General features: G+C 36.9%; 1 protein-coding gene and 1 non-coding gene across 2 annotated transcripts in view; one reads left to right on the top strand and one right to left on the bottom strand.

Annotated features, from left to right (window-relative positions):
• ZPLD1 (zona pellucida like domain containing 1) overlaps positions 1–22,569 on the top strand; it is a 237,172-nt gene that overhangs the window by 45,213 nt on the left and 169,390 nt on the right. The window lies entirely within an intron of this gene.
• Positions 17,711–17,839, bottom strand: LOC116581795. The gene has a single exon (XR_004282232.1). It is a non-coding gene; the product is annotated as a small nucleolar RNA SNORA18 (small nucleolar RNA).

Raw genomic sequence — 22,569 nt, 5'->3', positions numbered from 1 at the left:
TGAGGCACTCTCATTGTTTTTGGCAGTTGTTCTTCCAAGTTTAAGGTTTGGATTCGTGCGTTCCTAGTTTCATTAGGGACAATATTTTCTTCACATTTTGTTGCTTTCAGTGTGCTTTGGAGAGGCCTGGTAAACAAAAAACCACTTACTCCTCTACCTTTAATTGGAAATCTCCATGCCAGTGGTTTATTTAATTTTTTAATTTTTTGTTTATTTATTATTTTTTCAGTCAAAAGAAATCTCATTACAAATTACTTTAAAGAATTCGCAGTGTCTCAGTTGTGTGAAGTAGTCATCAAAAAGACCCAAATCACTGAGAAGATCAGGAGTTTCTAGCTAGCAGTGGTGTTCATTCAAGCTCAAATTCCCAGAATATTTATTATTGAATCATTAACTCATACGATGGTGGGTTGGAATGTGTAAAAGCAAAGTTTGGGATCACAATGGCAAGTTTTAATTTCAGTCCAATTAGTTTCAACATTACTTAGGAAGGAATGAAAGCGTCATTGACATCTTTCCCAGGGAAGTCATTTGATTAGAACTCTGTTTAAGAAAGATGGATTGGAGAGAACAGAGAGAAAAGATTAACAGGGAAGAGACTGGTGAAGAGGCTACTGTAGTCATACTTTTAGAATTTGCATCATGTTTTTCACTACTTCAGATTTACCAATCCTGAATTAAAGAATAAAAGAGGGATATATTACTTATATTTTGGTGAACTTTCTCATGTAAATGGTATTTCTCACAGTGCCTTTGCTTCCCATTACTAAAATACTGCAAGTTCTAATTTTTCATTGGCTATAAATATAACCAACTGAAATGTAGACTACAGACCAAGATGGCAACATAGGATCTCCTGATACTCCTTTCTCCCATTGACTCACCAAATATGTAGTTGCACATGGAGAAATTCCCTCAGACAGAAATCCAGAAACAAATTGAGTGTCTCCTACACATTGGGAGACCAAGAAAATAATCACTTTGAAATGGGTCGCAGAAGCTAAGACACACTCTTGCCTTAAACGCCACCCTCAACACAATAGCACCATAAAGTTGGGAGGAAGCCCTCATCTCCCACATTCTCCATAGGGAATGAGGGTTTGAGACACACAGAAAGGGCCCCAATTTTTAAGGCTGCCCCATGAGAGATAAGCCCCCCAAATCATTCAGCTCTGAACACCAGTGAGGCTTGTGTTGGAGTCCCACAGGACTATAGCAAACCAAGCCAGTTGTTAACAGGCATGCAAACAGTGTAGCCATCCTGTCAGGGCTCAGCGTAGAGGCAGCAGACAAAAATGCCCACTGTATATTGTTAATATACCAACATGCCAATGTATATTGTGGATACCCGGTATAAAAAGATATAAATGTGATGCCAAAAACATAAAATGTAGGAAAGAGGAGAGTAGAAAACCAGAGCTTTTGCAAGTATTTGAAGTTGTTATAGGCTTAAAATAAATTTTAAGCCTCATGGTAATCACAAAACAAAAACCTATAGTAGACAAAAGAATCAAAGCATACTACCACAGAAAATCATAAATCACTAAAGAAGAGAGAAGGAGAAAGAAAGCAAGAAAGGTACTATGAAGTATTAGGAAACAATAAAATAGCAATAGGCGATCCATCCCTGTCAATAGTTACTTTAAGTGTGAATGGGCTAAGTTCTTCAATCAAAGGATATACAGTGGATGAATGGATGAAAAGGCTCACTTCAGCTTTAAGGACACACAGACTGAGAGTGAAAGGTTAGAAAAAAAAAATTCCATGCAAATGGAAGCCAAAAGAAGGCAGGAATGGCTATACTTAGACAAAATAGACTTCAAAACAAAGACTGTAACAAGAGACAAAGAAGGTCATTATATAATAACAAGGGGGTCAATTCACAAGATGATGTAATATTTGTAAGTATTTATGTGCCCAACATTGGAGCACCTCAATATATAAGGCAAGTATTAACAGATCTGAGGGGAGAAATAGCAAAAGAACCACAGTAGGGGACTTTAGTACCCCACTCTCAACAATGGGTGGATTATCCAAACAGAAAATCAATAAGGAAACATTAAATTTAGGCTATACTTTAGACCAAATGGTCCTAACAAACACCTATAGACATTTATCTTCCATTCAACAAGCGCATAATATGCATTTTCCTCATGTGTACATGGAACATTCTCCAGGAGAGATCGTATGTTAGGCCACAGAACAAGTCTTAATAAATGTAAGAAGGCTGAAATGCTATCAAGTGTCTTCTCTGACCATAATGTTATTAAATCAGAAGTTTAACAAGAGGAAAACTGGAAAGTTTACAAATATGTGGTGATCAAACAGCATAGTTCTGAAAGCCAGTGGATCAAAGTGGAAATCAATAAATATCTTCACACAAATGAACATGGAAATACAACATACCAAAATTTATAGTCTGCAATAACACAGTTCTAAGAGGGACATGGGACACCTGGGTGGCTCAGTTGGTTAAGCAGCTGCCTTCGGCTTAGGTCATGATCCCAGTGTCCTGGATAGAATCCCACATCAGGCTCCTTGCTTGGTGGGAGCCTGCTTCTCTCTCTCTGCCTCTGCCTACCACTCTGTCTGCCTGTGCTCACGCTCTCTCTCTCTCTAAAAAATAAATAAATAAAATCTTAAAAAAAAAAAAAGAGGAACATTTATTGCAATAAAGAGCTACCTTAAGAGAAAAGAAAGATCTTACATAAACAACCAAATATTATACCTTAGGCAACTAGGAAAGGAAGGATGCCCAAAGGTTATAGAAGGGAGGAAATAACAAAGATGAGAGAGAAATAAATGATGGGAGTGAGATAAATACAGTGATAAATTTATAGTGATATATACCCACTTTGGAGTAGTCACTGTTAGATATTGTGAAGAAGAAATATGAAGTAGAATATTCTTTTACCCTTAAGAAGCTTACATTCTATGGTGTGGTAGGCAGCAAATGGGCCCCTAAAGATGGCCACATCCCAATCTGCTGAAGCCTGTGGATATGTAAACTTAAAAGGCAAAGGGATTTTCCAGATGTGATTAGGGTTAAGAATTTTGAGATGGAGAAATTAACCTGAATCAACAAGGTAGGTCCAATGTTATTATATAAGTTCTTAAAAGTGGTAAATCTTTCCTGGCTTTGGTCAGAGAAAGATATGATGATGGAAGAAGGGTCAGAGAGATTCTGACTTTGAAGATGGGGGTCAGGAATCATGAACCAAGGAATGTGAGTAGATTCTAGAAGATATAAAAAGCAAGAAAATGGATTTTCCCTTAGAGCTTCTAGAAGGAATGCCACCCTGCTCTCTTGATTTTAGCCCAATGAGACCCATGTTAGACTTCTGACCTGCAGAACTATTGGATAATAAATTTCTGTTGTTTAAGCCACTAAGTTTATGTTAATTTGTGATGGCAGGAATAAAACACCACACCTGTAGTGACAAAAAATCTAATGAGAATTGTGGCACAAAATACGGCACTTTCCATATTTTGTCAATTCCGTTTTCACAATTTGGAGCAAAATATGGGAAGTGCCATGGAGACATGACCAAAGCTCTTGAAGATTTGAGAACAAAATGGGGATTAAGAAGGACCTTAAGGAGGAGGTGACATCTGAACTGGGTTTTTGAGGTTACATAGAATTTCAAGAAATAGAGATAAGAAAGACAAATTCTAGGCAGAGGGAATGCAATTAATAAAGGCAAGTAAATGTGAAAATATGTACTGTGTTAGGGGGAAAGGTGAATACGCTAGTATTGTGGCACAGATGATTAGATTAATATTGCTAAGATAGTTCTTTTTATTCTTAGATATTTTTATTGAATCACAAATTTAAAAAAATTTAGAATGCAGTGATACAGAGAAGCTTAGATTAGAATTGGATAACAAAAGATTTTGAATTTTAGACAAAGTATTATTTTTATTTGACATATATTAAAATTAATATATGCATATATTAAAATTTGATGCATAAAAAATGTAGAGACTTGGTCAAAGTTTATTTCAAAAGGGAGAATTAATTGGAGAAGAAAGAGGAGAAAGATTAATTGGCAGGAAAATAGTTAAGTCACTGATGCTGTCTTGATGAGATAAAATAGCACAGATACCAGCAAATTTTTTCACTCATTTTCCATAGTATTTCTTTAAAATAATATCACTCTATGGTCAAGTTTCCCTATCTTGTGGACTTTTGGACACATGGGAAATGGAAGAAAAATATGCTTTACATAATATTATATTTAACATAAGCAATTTAACTAAATAGAAACACTTTGCTTTAATGACTGGCAAATGAAACTGGTATATCCCTTTTCCCATACTGACATAGTTCTGATCTTCAGAACATGCCTGCTTTTCTTATTGAACTGGGAAGAGAATTCCTAAATTTTCCACTGTCCTTGGCTTGGTCTTAATCCCCTCAATCAGTAGAAATGGTTCTACTTCCACCATTGTGGGATCCATTATGTGTATCCCTAGATGCCGCCTGCCTCAATGGGCAACTCGTACTTCAAGGATTTTGAAAACTTGCCAGTTTGTCTTGCAGGAGTAGCAGTAATTTCGTTGAGTTTACTTTTATTCCCTAAGACTTTCTTCTTACCAATTCTCTCTTGATCTTTCTCTTTTTATCTCCTGTTTTCCATGAAGTACATCTGTCCCCAACCATTCCCCAAACTCCATTCTTTAGGCCACTCTCAGAAGGAACAGCCTTTTGCTTTATTTTTATGGGGTGTCATTATAGATAGGAAACATTATAGAGTGAGAAGATATACTATTTAATTGGATCTGGATGAGAGGGAGTGAGAGGAATAAATGGAGGATAAAGATGGTTGAGATATGCCAGTCTGGGTGATTAATGTGATTAATTAATAGATATTAATGTGATTCATTAATAGATATGATTCATTAATAGATGTGATTCATTAATAGATAATGTCTATTCATTAATATATTATGAAAAGTAAGGTCGAACTTGACCATGTTGAACTTGAGGCTCCAAATGCCTCATTTAAGTATAGCTGTACAGCAGTCATTTAGAAATGGCAGGCTGGTCTGGCAGATATAAAGAGTCTGTGGTAGAATATGCTGGTGGATATACAGGAAGGATAATTCTAGAAGTAAAAATATATGAAGAGAGTGAGTTTGAGAGGATACATGGAGAAGGAAAGAGGACCAAAGAAAAAGATGATGGACAGTAGTTTTCTTTGTTTATTATCATTGATAATCTTCCTTCTCTTTTATTGGTAAGAAGTCTACTTGACTCACTGAATGTGCTGTCCTGGCCAACTTTTACTAACTGGAAATCATTGTTTTTACTCTTACATCCACTGTTTTTCTCATTGGCCTGAGGTATGGGGAATTTGACAAACCTAATCTCTAGTGGTTATCTCATTCAATGTCATTGTGCACTAGAATTAAAAGTCCCCAACCGAGCTGCATATCTCAAGCATGTATTCTGCTTCTATATCATGTCAAAGTTTCTCCAAATTAATCCAAAGAGGGAAAAATCCAAGTACTCTTTTTCCCTTCCGAGTCTATGGCAATGAGCAATAATAATAGTCTTTGAGAATTAAAAAAATGATCTGCACCCATATTGGTATGCTCTAGGAATACTTCAATGCTTCCAAATAGCTTTTGCTCAAATGTATTTCTTTATAGAAATGGCTATCTCAGCAGCACCCATGTGAAAAACTTTTAATTTAGTTAAATTTATGCTAGAAGTTGTTGGAAATTGGAGTTTTGCAGGGGTTCCTCCCCTCCTCTCGTTATAATTCTCATGTGAATTTGTCCCCTGCGAAGTTATGCAGCTCTCCATCTGGCCATATTCATAAGCCATCCTTCTAGTAGAACTTTGATAAAATGCATCAGCTTCCTTGGAATTAGATTAGCATCTCAATGGGAGAGTTTTCCAGGCTTTTCCTGCTGATGGGAGATGAAAGCCTCATAAATAAAAATGCTGAAGAAGACAATTAGGTCTAAACATCTTTTCATTTGTTGTTACAGATTTCTCTTCTTCCATGGCTTGATATTAATGCCCTCTATTCCATTGTTGCCTACTCTAAACATTGTATAATAGTGCTGGAAAGTTAACTAGTACCCTTTAATCTAGCATTTGCTTCTTCTAACTATTTGAGAAAACTTCTCAGTGATGGATGTGGGTTCTTTGTGCTTCATTATCAATTACCATCATTCTAGATAAGGTAATACATGATTTAGTCGATTTTCTCCTTGGAATTTCATGTTCTCAAATAATAATAATTGGCAATGTATTTGGAATAAAACATCATAATGAAGTCTGCTTATGTTAGACTGGAAGTAGATACTCAAGTCTATGTCTTTCTTTAACATAGGTTATTAATTTATAGATGACATTTAAGTGTGTAAGTCAATTCTGGGACACCAGATTTGAACTTAAGCTTCATTTGAGCTGAGCCGTAGCTGAATAAAGTTATGACATAAGACTTGACTTTATCACAATGATGTCGTTTGTGATTATTCTACTTTTGTATTAAAATGATTTTGAGGCAAACGACCTTCTTGTTATTATTGCTATAATTGTGATAAAGTTATTGGTCATAATAATTTATATTATTTAAGAATAAGGTGGTTAGGACCCATAAGATTTGAAGAAGTATTGTTGCCAGTGTTTCTGGAATCAAAGTTAAAGAGAGGGAGAAAAGGGAGTTATGTGCTATAAAAAACAGAATACTGATGGACATCATAAAGAAAGGTGGCTAGTTTGGGCTGGAATGTAGCTCCCTGGTACCTTGAAAAATATCTATGATTGAGGGATGAAGATGAAGACAGCTTAGTAATAATCAAAGTTAGGAAAGAGCTGTTGGAAAGCATGTGGAAATGGCACTAGAAATAATTTTGTGTCATTGAAGTGTATTCAAATTTCTCATCTTGGGATAATATGGAATTCTAAACTTTTTCTAAAAAGAATTTTAAATACGATATTTGTCTCATTGACATTCTTAAGACTGATATTGTCTCTTCCAAACTACTTTCTACTTTTCAATAACTCCCATTTATCTTCCACACACCTTGAAAACAATTTTAAACAAATTTTAACAGAAAATAGGTTATTATATTTTCTAAAGTACGGAGAAATTTATAATGCATTGCTTTTATATATGAGCACTTCCTAAAGTTGAACACTATTTCAGGGAAAAGCAATTACCTAAGAAGGTGGTTAAAATCTCAGGTCGTATTTGATCAACAATTTATTCCTGAATTATGCTGCCTAGTGGTAGAAAATCAAGAGTAAGTTTTCTTAAAATACTAGCTATGATTTTGGAAAACTGTCAGTCTCATCATGTTTTTATTATGGGAAAGGATCCTAACTGCAACAGAAATAAAATAATAGACAGAAGCCATATGGAACTTTATCTACTTGCTGCCAAGAAATTGTCATCTGTTTTAAAGACCAAAGACGTCCAAGACATATAAAGAAATGTAATCCTTTATATGCAAGGATGCATTTGATTGAGTGACATTGATCGGAAATATGGAACATAATGTTTGTTTTTAAGAAATTATTTAAATCTATTGATTGTGAATTAAATTATGCCAAATGGATTTTTTGATCATAGGATTTTTTATTTACTTTTGGTTAGCTTTAGATTTCTATCCATAAGCACACTTGAAGTTGGCCCTTTATTGTTACCTTTTATAGGATTGTATGTCTGAGTGTGCTGGTGTGTCTATGTGTGTGGTTGGAGCAGTTTTTTGTTTAAAACGGAAAAAGCAGTGATTTTATATTTTGTTAGATATTTGGAATGTATGAAATTAAGATTGAATAACTTGATCCTAGTAACTTATAGTAGATTGAAATCACAGAATGAAACTGAAATATCAGAATTAAATAAATTTTGAGAGTCTTATTAAATTTAATATGCTAACTCCTGATATAAAAATAATAGACTGGGGAACAGAGGAACAAATGGGTCTTAGTTCCACATGGGATAGTATTATTCATAGTGTAATAAGGCCAGGAAGAAAGCAAGTCTGAGCAGGAGGGCTCAGTTCTGCGTCTGGTGCATCTTTTTGTTGAAAAATGGAGGCTGACAAAGTCATCAAGCAAACTCCGTTTTCCTCAGAAATAGAAGATCAGACCTAGTTCCTACATTTGTTTGATAATTTGTGGTAGTTGTGTTTTTGTTTTTACAGAAAACTACACTTGTCATATTTGTACAGCTATGGTTCAGGTTGGAGATTGCTGTGTAAAGGGAGTCTATGGGTCTAAGGAGAAGTGAGAGGGGGTCTTAGCGGAGAGAATATGGTAGGTTTTCAAAGAAACAGAACCAAACAACTGACGAATGTATAGTGGAGGAAAAAGAAACATAACTGTAATTTTGTAGGGTGACCTATATGTTTTGTGTGGGAACTTAAATTCTGTTATCCTCTGGCTGTGGCCATTTCTGCTGCTGTGGCCTGTTTGCTGTCACTCTGACTCTCATAGATCTTGGGGAACAATCATTTTGGTGGTGTTTTCTTCTCTCTGGTGGCCCTTGCTTTTCCTCCTAACTTCAAACACTTTAAGGATGGGCACTCTCCTCATTGTCTTACTGGTCTTTCTTTAGAGTCTAATAAAGTGCCTCACTCTTTGTGTTTTATAAACCTCCTTGTGTTTAAACTTTTTTACTTCATACACTATTTCAGTTTCTCACAGTCTCTCAGGGGTGTGTAGTTTGTGTTAACCTGATCAATACTGTATAATTTAGCACCCCTAATTATCTTTGCAGTATGCAGTTGAAGATGACCCCAAATGTGTAGACTAACTGGATGCTCTTACACCTTAGGACAATTTCCCTCTCTGTCATGTTAGAACTTCCAGGAATGTATATGGGGTAGATTAGCTCTCCACAGTGCCCTTGGGTTGACCTTCTCCTATACCTCTGAAAAATGACATACTGAAAGTGACCAAGTGATAGGTTTGCTCTGCTGATTTTTTTCCTAAGTCAAATTGTCCTTGTCTCTTTCTTCCCTAGTTAATGAATGTATGAATGAATGTGTGTGTTTATGTGGGTGACTCACACATCCTAATATAGAACTTTATAGATATGAATTTCAGTGAGGTTTTTTTTTCTTTTAAACACAAGACCATATCAAAGAAAAAGAAACACTCTTTAGCTGTTAACTGGCTTTCACCACTTATTATGTGAGAAGTGAAACGTCACTAACTTAAAAGAAATTTTAAGATCAATGTGTTTGAGCTTTTCTGATTTTAAAATTCTTTACAGAAACTTGTCAAAAAGATTATGTAATGGAAACAAGAAGGCTGAAACTTCTCAGAGCACTGGGAAAATTACTTTGTTTTCCCTGAGTGCAAAAAAAAAGGTAAAGAAAAAGAAAAACAGAGTCTTGTTCTGGAGAGACTCCTAGCTGGTGTAGGTGTACATGTTAGTTACGTGCAGTTGTCGCTTTTTAGGGGCTACTGTTCTGATTTACATGGAAACAAAGACTGGGCTACAACCATGTATGCACAAGAGCTGTGGTGAGCTAACGAGTGAGACAAAAGTGGTAAATGAACCAACCATTGGGGTAGTTCAGGCATAAAGGGACTTTCTGCTGAGGTGACCTGAAGTTGCCCTAATTCTTCCTTTGTTCCAGTTGTATAGATCCGGTCTCAGAAATGTAGTGGAAGGTTAACATGTCAGACTGTGACTTTATTCTGTCTGTGGGATAACCAAGATGTTTTAGAAAATCAATTTGCTCTCTCCAGGAGGATTCCACTGAACTACAGGAATAGTCTATTGGGGAAAAGTTCCTCTGAAGATGGACATGGTTTCATTTCTGTTTCATTAGCTCTTGCTGCAGAGAAGATGATGGATAAACTTAGTTATTTGCTGCTTTTCTTATTAAGGGTTTTATCCATTTCTTTTCAACTAAGAAGGATATTGGAACCTAAATGTGATTGCTGAGATTTGTCATTTTCAGTAGCTCAGGGATCTCCCTGAAATAAACTAAAGGCATCTGCTTTCAACATTTGTGTCTATAAAACCACAAGTGAGAGGGAAATGTGTGAACTTCCAAACCCCAGAGACTGCTGCATTTAAGAAGAATTGTAACTATGAATGTAAAATATTTTCCTCCTGGTCACTGTTTATGCTTGTGTGTGTGTGTATGTGTGTGCACACGCATGTGTGTGTGTGTGTGTGTGTGACTGTGTGTTTGCTCAGATGTATTTCATCTTCTCAAGAATTCTGAATTGAAGAATTTTGCATCAGAACTTTTGCTTCCTCTTTTGGATTAAGAGGTAGAATTGTATAAGTGTTATAGAACAAGCTGCAAGTTGTATCAATGTGATCAAGTGAAATGAAACATTTAGCCAAATACCCTGTTAATACACACATTGTTTACAGAAATTAGGGTGTGTGTGTGTGTATATATATATATGTATATATATGTGTGTATATACATGCATATGTATATATATATAATATGAATATATAAATATTCTAACCTTAAAGCTATTTTAAGAAAAGTTGAACTTTTTCTCTTCATTGCCATTTTAAATCTGCCTTATAAAAATTATGACTGTTTTTAGATGTGACACATATTCAAAATGAAATAAAGTGAAATAAGATATAATTTAAAAGTACTCAGCCTTTCTTTTCCTTGTGCTAAACAGTGTCTGTGGTGGAATTTCTCCTGAAATGAGTCTGAGGAAGGTGTTCTGTGGGTTGGAGGTGATGTGAATTAACCTGTTTTGGCCTTCGTTTCCTCTCTCACAAAATTAGAGCACTAGAGAAATAATCTCTGTGGTCTTTCCCCTGACTTCCCCTCCAGCTCTAAACACTTCGTTTTGCTTCTTTGTGCGCTGCACATGCCACTACCTAACATTCCCTTGCGAACAATACTTTCAGCGTGTACCTCTGTTTTCAAACAGTATTCAAGAGAGAGAAAAGTCTGAGGCAGCAGATCCAGCATTTTCAAATTTTAAGGCTCAACTGAGAAGAGAAGAATTCATCCAGAGAAGGGTATAAATTCCACTTGACTGAATCTTAGCACCTTCCCCACACCTCCATTAGGGAAGGGGTTGACATTACAAAGATTTTCCCATCCCTAATGACTGTGGTTTAGAGTCTTGATTATACAATATTTTGACTTGCACTTCAAAGTTCCCTCAATGTCTCCATCTATGTCCATGGGTAGCTCTCTAAATACAGCAGCTGTGCCATCTGTTTCAAATATTATTTCAGCCCTCGCTGTTTTGGGATAAATTTCATAAAGTGTATTGCATACACACACATTTAATTGAACAAACGAGAAGCCTTTCCAGTTTAAAAAAGCTTCCTAAATGACAAGAAGTGTCCAATTTCCATTCAAATGGTTACTCCGGGGCTTTAAAATGTGTGAATTCATCTAACAGAGGCTGGTGGTGTATTTTGAGGCAGATGGCTTGATTCTGCGAAGAAAAAAAATTAAGTGGATTTTACTATCAATCTTATTTTTTTTTGGCAAAAGACTGACATAATAAAGATGTGTGTATTACTGAGAGTGCTTTTTAATAATGATTCTACCTTATGTTTTCCCTCAAGAATATGGTTAACTGACTAGGAAAATCTATTTAGAGATTTTATGTTTATCCATAATGATCAGTTTAGGAGATAAAAAAAAAAAAAAGAAGCCCAGTAACAAAATTGCTGAAATACAAAAGGAAAATAATGCTCTACAACTTTCTAAAGGAGTCCAAGAGGAAAGGAATTCTGAAGTTTATCTGGTATTTCCCCTGTTAAGTAGTTGAAAAGTCAATATATTGAAGTTCTGAGGGAAGGAAAAGGGATTTCACTTCAAATAAGAATGTCTTTAGGGGAATATTCAGAGTATAGATGTCATATCAAAGGCACCTTGTATAAATATACAAAATGACTAGCAGTTTTAAAGTTGAGTCATTGTAATGATCAGTCATTATTGCTGTGTACTTTCAGATTCAGACTCATGTTAGCATGTGTCAAAATTATGTCAAAAGTTCTATGCTCTAAAGATCCTTTAAAGTTTTGCCTGCTTTATGGAACATTCCCCCCAAAATTCACTCCATCCTTCTTCTATTTGTAGTTCGTGGAATTGACTGAGTTCTTGGTTAACTCCTAAGTAGTAAAAACCAAACATGTGTCTCAGTCCTCCTAGAAATGATTGTTCAGCAGCCTTGGTCTAAGCCAATCAACCCACTGCTTCTTCTGGCACCAATTATTGGCTTAGGGATGAATATATGACTTAAGTTTTTTCCAGTCATCCTAAAAGAAAAAGTATTTGTTTGATAGCTTGGGAAAGGTGCTTTCTCTCTTGTAGTTGACATGGACAGGGAAGCCTGTGGCCTTTATGGCTACTGATAACATTCTGAAACATAAGGAGATCCGACCTAAGGATGAAGTGAACGATGCAGATAGCAGGATGAAAAGTGGAAAGAAACTACATCCTTGATGATATAATTGAACCTTTGGGTCCTTACCCCTGAAGTTCACTATGCCTCTGGATTTGTCCTTATGTTAGCCAATGCTCATGGTTAGAACAATTCTTATTGTTGCTGCCAGTTGGAGTGAGGTTTTTTTTTTTTTTTTTTTTTTAACGTGTGTGTGTGTGTTTCTTTCTTTTTTTTTTAAATTTTTTATTTTTTATAAACATATATTTTTATCCCCAGGGGTACAGGTCTGTGAATCACCAGGTTTACACACTTCACAGCACTCACCAAAGCACATACCCTCCCCAATGTCCATAATCCCACCCCCTTCCCCCAAACCCCCTCCCCCCAGCAACCCCCAGTTTGTTTTGTGAGATTAAGAGTCACTTATGGTTTGTCTCCCTCCCAATCCCATCTTGTTTCATTTATTCTTCTCCTACCCACTTAAGCCCCCATGTTGCATCACCACTTCCTCATATCAGGGAGATCATATGATAGTTGTCTTTCTCTGCTTGACTTATTTCACTAAGCATGATACGCTCTAGTTCCATCCATGTTGTCGCAAATGGCAAGATTTCATTTCTTTTGATGGCTGCATAGTATTCCATTGTGTATATATACCGCATCTTGATCCATTCATCTGTTGATGGACATCTAGGTTCTTTCCATAGTTTGGCTATTGTGGACATTGCTGCTATAAACATTCGGGTGCATGTGCCCCTTTGGATCACTACGTTTGTATCTTTAGGGTAAATACCCAATAGTGCAATTGCTGGGTCATAGGGCAGTTCTATTTTCAACATTTTGAGGAACCTCCATGCTGTTTTCCAGAGTGGCTGCACCAGCTTGCATTCCCACCAACAGTGTAGGAGGGTTCCCCTTTCTCCACATCCTTGCCAGCATCTGTCATTTCCTGACTTGTTTATTTTAGCCATTCTGACTGGTGTGAGGTGATATCTCATTGAGAGAGCCCAGAAATAGACCCTCAACTCTACAGTCAACTAATCTTCGACAAAGCAGGAAAGAATGCCCAATGGAAAAAAGACAGCCTCTTCAATAAATGGTGCTGGGAAAATTGGACAGCCACATGCAGAAAAATGAAATTGGACCATTTCCTTACACCACACACAAAAATAGACTCAAAATGGATGAAGGACCTCAATGTGCGAAAGGAATCCATCTAAATCCTTGAGGAGAACACAGGCAGCAACCTCTTCGACCTCAGCCACAGCAACATCTTCCTAGGAACAACGCCAAAGGCAAGGGAAGCAAGGGCAAAAATGAACTATTGGGATTTCATCAAGATCAAAAGCTTTTGCACAGCAAAGGAAACAGTTAACAAAATCAAAAGACAACTGACAGAATGGGAGAAGATATTTGCAAACGACATATCAGATAAAGGACTAGTGTCCAGAATCTATAAAGAACTTAGCAAACTCAACACCCAAAGAACAAATAATCCAATCAAGAAATGGGCAGAGGACATGAACAGACATTTCTGCAAAGAAGACATCCAGATGGCCAACAGACACATGAAAAAGTGCTCCATATCACTCGGCATCTGTGTGTGTGTTTCTTTTGTTTACATGTAACAAGTGCAAAATTAAAATGAATGAATTTTTACTTAAGGAATTTCACATGTTGTGATTCCTTTCACTGCCAATCACTTTAGTTCCTCTGAACTCTGAGTCATAATTTTCAATTTTTTTTTAAGATTTTATTTATTTATTTATTTGTCAGAGAAAGTGAGCATAGGCAGACAGAGCGGCAGGCAGAGGCAGAGGGAGAAGCAGGCTCCCCACCGAGCAAGGAGCCCAATGCGGGATTTGATCCCAGGATGATGGGATCATGACCCGAGCTGAAGGCAGCCGCTTAGCCAACTGAGCCACCCAGGCATCCCAATTTTCAAGATTTTTAAAAAAGAACTCTTGCTGGAGGAGAAGATGAGACAGCTACTTAGAAAGATCATAGGCTTGTCTTATCCTATGAATACAATCAGATGACAAATCATCCTATATACCCAGAAATTGACCTGAAGACTGACAGAACAAACTCCACAACAAAAGGGGGAGAAGAGGCCACGTTGAAGAAGGTAGGAAATGTGGAAACTTCATTTAGGGGAGAAATGGATTACAGGTGCTGCAGAGGGGAGGGAGCCATGGTTATGGAGAAGGGTAAGAAAGAGAGAGGAGCACAGAAGGGAATACACAAGGAGAATAGGAGAATGTTTCCCCAAAACCATTGCTTGGAAAATGAGAGGGGCTGGATTTTGTGAGTTCTTACAACCAATGGGGCTTAAAGCCTGGAGTCTTAGAGGTCAGGGGGCTTGGCTGGAATAGAGCCCAGATGGCACTGCCTTTCTCCTGGAGAGAAAGTAGGCAAACAACCAGGGGAAGATGGTATGGAAACAGTGAACTGAAGAATGCCTGGAGCACACAGTGGAAGATTATTAGCTCTTCTTGGAGCATGTCTCTGAGAAGTAGTGTTCACAGAGATGTCTCACCAGGACCAAAGGATTTGGCTGGCACCTTTTCCTTCTCCTGTCCTGAGCATAAACATAGACCTGCCTATGAAAGTAGCACAGCACCAACACTTGGTGCCTTATTTTCTTATACCAAGCCCCCTTCAAGCCTCCCATACTCTGGCAAGACTGCCCTTCTCAGTCAAGGTTGCCTCAGTCCTTGTACAGTGGGACTCTCCCTCAGAAGACCAGCATAAATCCCTGCCCACACCATATCTCCTGATCAGAGAGTCCTTCAAGGCCTCAGTTCTGCTGGAGTTGGTATCAGGTATCATTTCACAAGCAGACCAGAGCACACCTAGTTAAAACTCACCATATTCAGTTCAGGGACCAAACATTGCCCACAGCATTAAAGGAGAACCTCTGCAGATGACGAGCCTGAAGGATAGAGCAGGCAAAGCACAGGAACAGAGTGCATACAGCACACACTGGAGACACTCCACGAAGGACAAGGCCCTGAAGACTACATGACCTCTTCTTCATAGGGTATTAATTTCAGAAGCAAGAGACATAATTGGCTTTCCTAACACACAGAAGAAAGTAGGTATTTAGAAAAAATGCCAAGATGGAGGAATTTATCCTAAATGAAAGAATAAGATAAAGCCACGGCCAAAGATCTAAGTGAAACAGATAGAAGTAACATGCCTGATGGAGATTTTAAAGCTACATACATAAGGTACTCCCTGGACTTGAGAAAAGAATGGAAGTCATCAGTGATACCCTTACCACAGAGTTAAAAAAGAATCAGAGATGAAGAATGGAATAAATAAGACTGGACACAGGCTTGATGCAATGAACAGCAGGCTGGACGAAGCAGAGGAATGAATTAGTGACCTAGGAGACAAAATAATGGAAAATAATGAAGCCAAGTAAAAGAGAAAAAAAAATTTGTAACATGAGAATAGACTTAGGGAGCTCAGTGACTCCATCAAACATAATAACATTCCTATTACTATGAGTCCCAGAAGAAAAAGAGAAAAGGGGACATAGAATTTATTTCAAGAAATAATAGCAGAAAACTTCTCTAATCTGGCAAAGGAAACAGACATCCAGATCCAGGAGGCGCAGAGTGCTTCCTTCAAAATCAACAAAGGCAGGCTAACACCATACATATTGTAATTAAATTTGCAAAATATATTAATAAAGAAAAAAATCTTAAAAGCAGCAATATAAAAAAGAAGTACTTAATAAAGGAAAATCCATAAGGCTAGCTGAAGACTTCTCAATAGAAATGTGGCAAACCAGAAAAGAGTGGCTTAATACATTCAAAATGCTGAATGGGAAAAAATCTGTAGCCAAGAAAACTCTATCCAGCAAGGCCATCATTCAGAATAGAAGGAGAGATAAAGACATTTCTAGACAAAAAAACTAAAACAAAAACAAAAACCTAGAGTTCGTGACCAATAAATCAGTCCTGCAAGAAATATTAAGGGGGACTCCTTTAGTGAAAGGAGAGACCAAAAGTAACAAAGACAAGAAAATATCAGAGAAAATCTACAGAAACAATGATAAAACAAGTATTAAAGTGGTGATAAATACATGTCAATAATTACTTGGAATGTAAGTGGACTAAATACTCCAATCAAAAGACACAGGGTGTCACAATGGATAAAAAATAAGGCCCATCTATATGCTGCCTACAAGAGACTCTTTTTATTTTTTATTTATTTTTTATTTTAATTTAATTTTTTTTTCAGTGTTCCAAAATTCATTGTTTATATACCTCACCTTCTGCTCCATGTAATGTGTGCCCTCCATAATATCCACCACCAGGCTCAACCTCCCCAACCCCCCTCCAAAATGCTCCATTTGTTTCTCAGAATCCACAGTCTCTCATGGTTCATTTCCCCCTCCAATTTTCCCCAACTCACTTCTCCTTTCCATCTCCCCATGTCCTCCATGTTATTCCTTATGTTCCACAAGTAAGTGAAACCACATGATAATTGACTCTCTGCTTGACTCATTTACTCAGCAAAATCTCTTGCAGTCCTGTCCATGTTGATACAAAAGTTGAGTATTCATCCTTTCTGATGGAGGCACAATACTCCATAGTATATATGGACCATATCTTTATCCATTCATCCGTTGAAGGGCATCTTGGTTCTTTCCACAGTTTGGCGACTGTGGCCATTGCTGCTATGAACATTGGGCCCTTCTTTTCACTACATCTGTATCTTTGGGGTAAATACCCAATAGTGCAATGACAGGGTTATAGGGAAGCTCTATTTTTAATTTCTTAAGGAATCTCCACACTGTTTTCCAAAGTGGTTGCACCACTTTGTAACCGTACATTAAAAGATTATCCACCATGACCAGGTGGGATTTATCCATGGGATGCAGGGGTGATTCAATATTTGCAAATCAATATGATAGAACAAATCAATAAGAGAGGAGAGAAAAACCCTGCATGTTAACTAACTAAATATTTAAATAAATATTTAAATAAAAAAATTAAAAGAACATTTGCTTAATCTACAATTGTTATGTCAGTCCACATTTCTTTTAGTTGGGCTTCTTTGATCTCTACTTGAGTATGGACATACTTCAAAAATTCTCCCTCTGTAAACTTTGGTCCCCAGTTTCTTCAAGAAATGTATGTTAAGGCCATGCTTAGTGTCAGAGTAGTTGGACCTGCCTGGTTGTCAATTTCAGACATCGTCAAGGCATGAATAAATTCAATCATATTTAGCCTAAACTATCACACCTAGAATATTGCAGATCACTGGAATATGCCAATAGGTAAGATTAAAAATGTTAACTATTAAGGCTTAAAATAGTTTTAATAGCCCTGTCTTAGAGTTCTTTCTCTAGATTTAAACATAATTCTGTCAGTAAAGCAAACTATGTATTTACTCCATGAGGCATTTCCAGTGATGTGGGTCTATAGAACAAAACCCATTAGGGCATACCTCAAGTGGAGTGAGTTTTGTTTTTCGATACTTGTAGCTAAAAGCATCCCAATAGATATACACCTGAAGATGTGGCTTAGGGGGACGTCACACTAGGCTCAGTTGTGTATATTATAAGACCATCTCCCTGTCGTGAGTGGTGGGTCCTATCTTCCAGCTCTGAATCAGAAATTCTGGGGGTGAGACCCAGTAGCGTGCTTTAGTAAGCCCTCAGGTGACTGTGTTTGAAGACCACTGAACTGAGCATATCAGGCAGATATATAATTTGCAAACTTTTGTGTTTCCTTAGGATTCTCAAATATAGAATAATGAAAGTTATCATAATAATAAAGTGATTCAAAATGTAAAAGAACCCACTGAAGACATTTTTCATGATTATAACTTTTCATTCTGCCAAACAAGATCATTACTAATGAATTGTTTGAAATGACTGCTTATGGTAGAGAGTTACGCTGCTTGTGTGTGTATTTGAAACTTACCTCCCAACCTGGAAAACTCATTGCCATTGGATGACATAGCAGAAGCATTTAAGTCAGGTTGGAGGATATTAGGGTATTTCTCAGGGCAGGGTTGTCAGGCCCTTGGCGCCAGAGGATTTTAGTTATGTTACTTTTTATGATGTGGGTTTAGAAAAAGGAGAGTGTGTTAACATAGGTTCTTTCAAAGGCAGACTATGTTTTTATCTCTCTCTTGGTTAATTCAGTGCTCAGCTGCCCTCTGGCCTGATTACAGTTCTATAGTCCCCTGAGACTCAGTTGTTAAAGCCTAATTATGATTGCTTTGAACTTCCGTGAGACTCTGATGTCACAGGTCTCCTATTAGGTGTTTGATCACAGTTTTCTGTCTTACCTTGCCGCTTATGTGATTGCATATTGCTGCATTTCTGCTCACACATTGGGAGCCTCTCTCTTTTTGGTGCCTTCTGTTAGGTGATGATAAATGTTTTCTATCTAGCCTAAGAAGAATCATAACTTGCTGTTACTTACAGAAGGTATCCTAATTTTACATTAGAGAAAGCTGAAGTATGGGTCTGGATTATAATTTACTTCATTCATATGTTCCAAAATACTTAATTAGCACCTACCATGAGCCTGGCCCTGTTTAATATTGGCAAAAGCATAAATCGAATAAAGGAATCATAACTCCTATACCAGTGCGGTTGTCACCATCCTATTTATTAAAAGCCATTTGAATAAAACAGATGAAATAAAAAGTAATAAAATACAAATCATGAAGAAAGAAGGAAAAAAGAAAAATAAGAGAAAAGGTCACTTGGGAGCTAAGTGCCTTCTAGATGACTGAATAAGCACACAGATTTATCCCCAAAGTTCCAGTGGAAAGAGTGAATAAATATAAAATTAAGAAAAACAATGAAACAGTACTAGGAAAGATGAAGGTTGACATTAGCAGAAGCAATAAATTTCTGGAAGATATAAAGCAGATGGGAATGGATTGATGGAGTAACCAGATAGAACTGATAACTGCAGCTAATACAAATGAAATAGAATGGTAATGGAGGAAGAAGGGAGTTTTATTTTTGTTTTATTTGAACAGAACTTTGGCAAAACCCCAAGGTCATAATCATTAGGAGCTAGAGGCAGGAATCATCTATTGGATACTTAGTAGGAAGACCAGTGAAACTAGAACATTCCAAGCATCTGGAAAATGCATACACTCCCACCTCTAGCAGACCTGGCACAAATATTTTGAGAACTAATAAAGGGGTGGATGGGTTTTGTCATTGGGAGTAAGCAGGGATATTTATAGTGAGTATTGGAGCTAAGAGAGAGTTGAGTGATTCTCACATGTAATATCAGCTGACAGTAGGGGAACTTTTCCATACCCTGACAATAAGCTCCTACATTCCCTAACAGAGAGGTATCTCTGATGACAGATCCCAGCTCACTCATCATAGCCACAGCTTCTGTCCTTTGCAGTCAAATTCACTATCAAAGGAACTGTGACTTTCACATTGGCCATTTGTATCAGTTGTCCTAAACTGTCACATATAAATAGTTGAGTTTCCAGATATTTAAGGAAAAATTACAGGATAAAAAATGAGTTACCAACTTTACAAATCAAAATGATTCTTGAAGAAATTGGATTACTGGAGAAATATAGAAAAGATTATTGAAACAATTTAATTAGTATCCTCAAAGAGATTTGAGGGGACACTATAATCATACAACTAGAATATATTGCTAAGAAAAAGTAAAGTATATGAGAGAATTTATAGAAATTGGAAAACCTCTACATGATTGTTGAAATAAATGTATTGAAGCAACTGATGATGTAGACTGTGAAGTTCTTAATTTCCCCAAAGCTTCTTCATATATATAGATAAGACCGGTCACTCTGGAACTAATTTTCATTCAGAAAAGTGTCACTTGAATGAAAACAGTTAACCTACTGCCCAGGTGAAAAGGGATAATATGAACTTCTTTGGCTGACAAAAGCTGCCTTTAATCTTAAGGCTTTGGAAAGCTGAGTTGGTTACTGAAAGGAGATGGAGAATGTTTGCATGGGGAAGAAGAAATTACCCAAGAAGAAAGGTCAACTCTTTTCCTTTTGAGGTTTAATGTCTTTAGTACTTCTTTGGCTGACTAGGCCTGTGAAAAGTCCAGAGGCATAGGAACATCAAGTTTCTCAGGGAGGAATTCACCATGGGGGTAGGTAGAGACTGGACAGGTGGGCAAGGGTCAACATTAAAGTGAAAGTTTAACTTGGGGAGGGTTGCGTATGGGATATCATGGAGCCACAACAAGAAATACCTGTGAAACCAACTACCTTGACAGATTGGTTATGGTACCAAATAATAATTAAGCTTGCATGTGAGCTGAAAGAGCTATATCCTTGCAGTTTAAACCTAGGACATCAAAGAAATCTGTGCAAGAGACTGTAAAACTATAGTGATGGATAAGGTGTTATAATAGTTTTCAAAAGCATCTCTCTGGTCAGTGACAAAAGTGGTCATAGTATCAGACTCATCACATTCAAGTTTTATCAGCTCATTGACAAAAGAACTGGGGCAAACTCTTTGGAGTCCTGTAAAATTTAGGGAGAAAGAAGGGCTATCTCAAGAAAGGGTTAGTTGTCAGCTAAAGGGCACTTGATAAAATGTAAAATATGTGACTACATTCATACTCCCCAACTTCTGAAGTAAATCACACTAATTACCTAAAAATTTCAGTTAAAAAATTGAATAGTAGAATAGGTGTGGTTGAAAACCTAATTAGTTTTATGGAAGATAAAGCCAAGAAGTTTCCTCAAAATATAGTGTGAAAAGACTATATATATACTGTGAAACTTGGAAGGAAGGATGTCTTCCAGTATATGAGGTACAAAAACTCATAAGGCATGCAAGGCATTCAGAAATCCCAGGAAAGCATCTATAAGGAGAGTCTAGAGGGATTAGAAGGAATGATATAATTAAAGTGATAATAGAAGAATACTTTTTTTCTGAGCTAAGAGAAGACATTATTGTTTCAATTTAAAAAAAACAAAAAACAAAAAGTAAGTGTAAGCAGGGATGTGGAGAAATTGGAACCCTTGTACATTTTTTATGGGAATGCACAATGGTAGAGCCACTGTCGAAAATGTCATGGCAATTCCTTAAAAACATAAACATAGAATTATCTTATGACTCAGTGATTTAACTTCTGGATGTATACTATAAATCAATGAAAGAAAGGACAGGTACAGATATTTGTACACCCATGTTCATAGCAGCATTGTTCACAGTAACTAAAAGGTAGATAGAGCTCATGTCCATTACTAGGTAAATGGATAAACAAAATGTGGCATATACATACATTAGAAAATTCTTCAGTCTCAAAAAGGAAGGAAGTTCCAACATATTCTACAACATAGATGTATCTTGAGGGCATTATGTTAAGTGAAACAAGCCAATCATAGAAGGACAAATATTGTATGATTCTGCTTATATGAGGTATCTATTTTAATCAAACAGAAAGTAGAATGGTGGTTCCCAAAGGTGGGAGAAGGAAGTATGTTGATTTGCTGTTTAATGGACATAGTGTTTCATTCAGGCAGGACGAAATGTTCGGAGAGGGATGGTGGTGATGGTTGCACAAGGAAATACAAGGGAGAGGCACAGTGAAAGGGTTAAGAAAGTAGGCCTGCATTTTAGTCCTGACACCACCACGTATCATCTCTATGTCCTTGGTCAAGTCAGGCACCTAATTTCTCTGTACCTCAGTTTTCTCATCTGTAAAATATGGATAGTAATAGTGAATACCTCATGGGGTTATTTGGAGGACTTTATTATTGAGAACAATATGAAGAAATAGTACAACTCTGTGGTCTAATTTGGAAAAAAATATCTATTAAAATTTAAAATGTCTTTACTCTCTGACATAAGAGAGCCAGCCCAAATAGGCAGGTGACTTTCCAGCCTTTGGTCCCATTACACCAGTTAATATTCCACTGAATGACTCACATGGCTATAGGAGAGACAGGAAAGTCATAGGTCAAGGGATGTGAATACAGGAAGAGTAAAAGATTAGAGCCATTAATGTTATATAATATCACCAACCTACTTTCTTCATAGTTGTGATTTGGGGGAAAAATCATATAAATAAGACATACATGAGGATTTTTAGGACAATGGGCTTATTGATAACCATGTAGATGTTAGGATTGCATGAGTACCACCAAGGTCACTCCAAAAGTGTCTGTAAAATACTATGTGCTTAAAAATGTTGGATGAAATAATG

Source organism: Mustela erminea, chromosome 1 (genome assembly GCF_009829155.1).
Source record: "Mustela erminea isolate mMusErm1 chromosome 1, mMusErm1.Pri, whole genome shotgun sequence".
Taxonomy (NCBI): domain Eukaryota; kingdom Metazoa; phylum Chordata; class Mammalia; order Carnivora; family Mustelidae; genus Mustela; species Mustela erminea.
The sequence above is the reverse complement of the archived record's forward strand: the minus strand, read 5'-3'. Positions and strand labels throughout refer to the sequence as shown.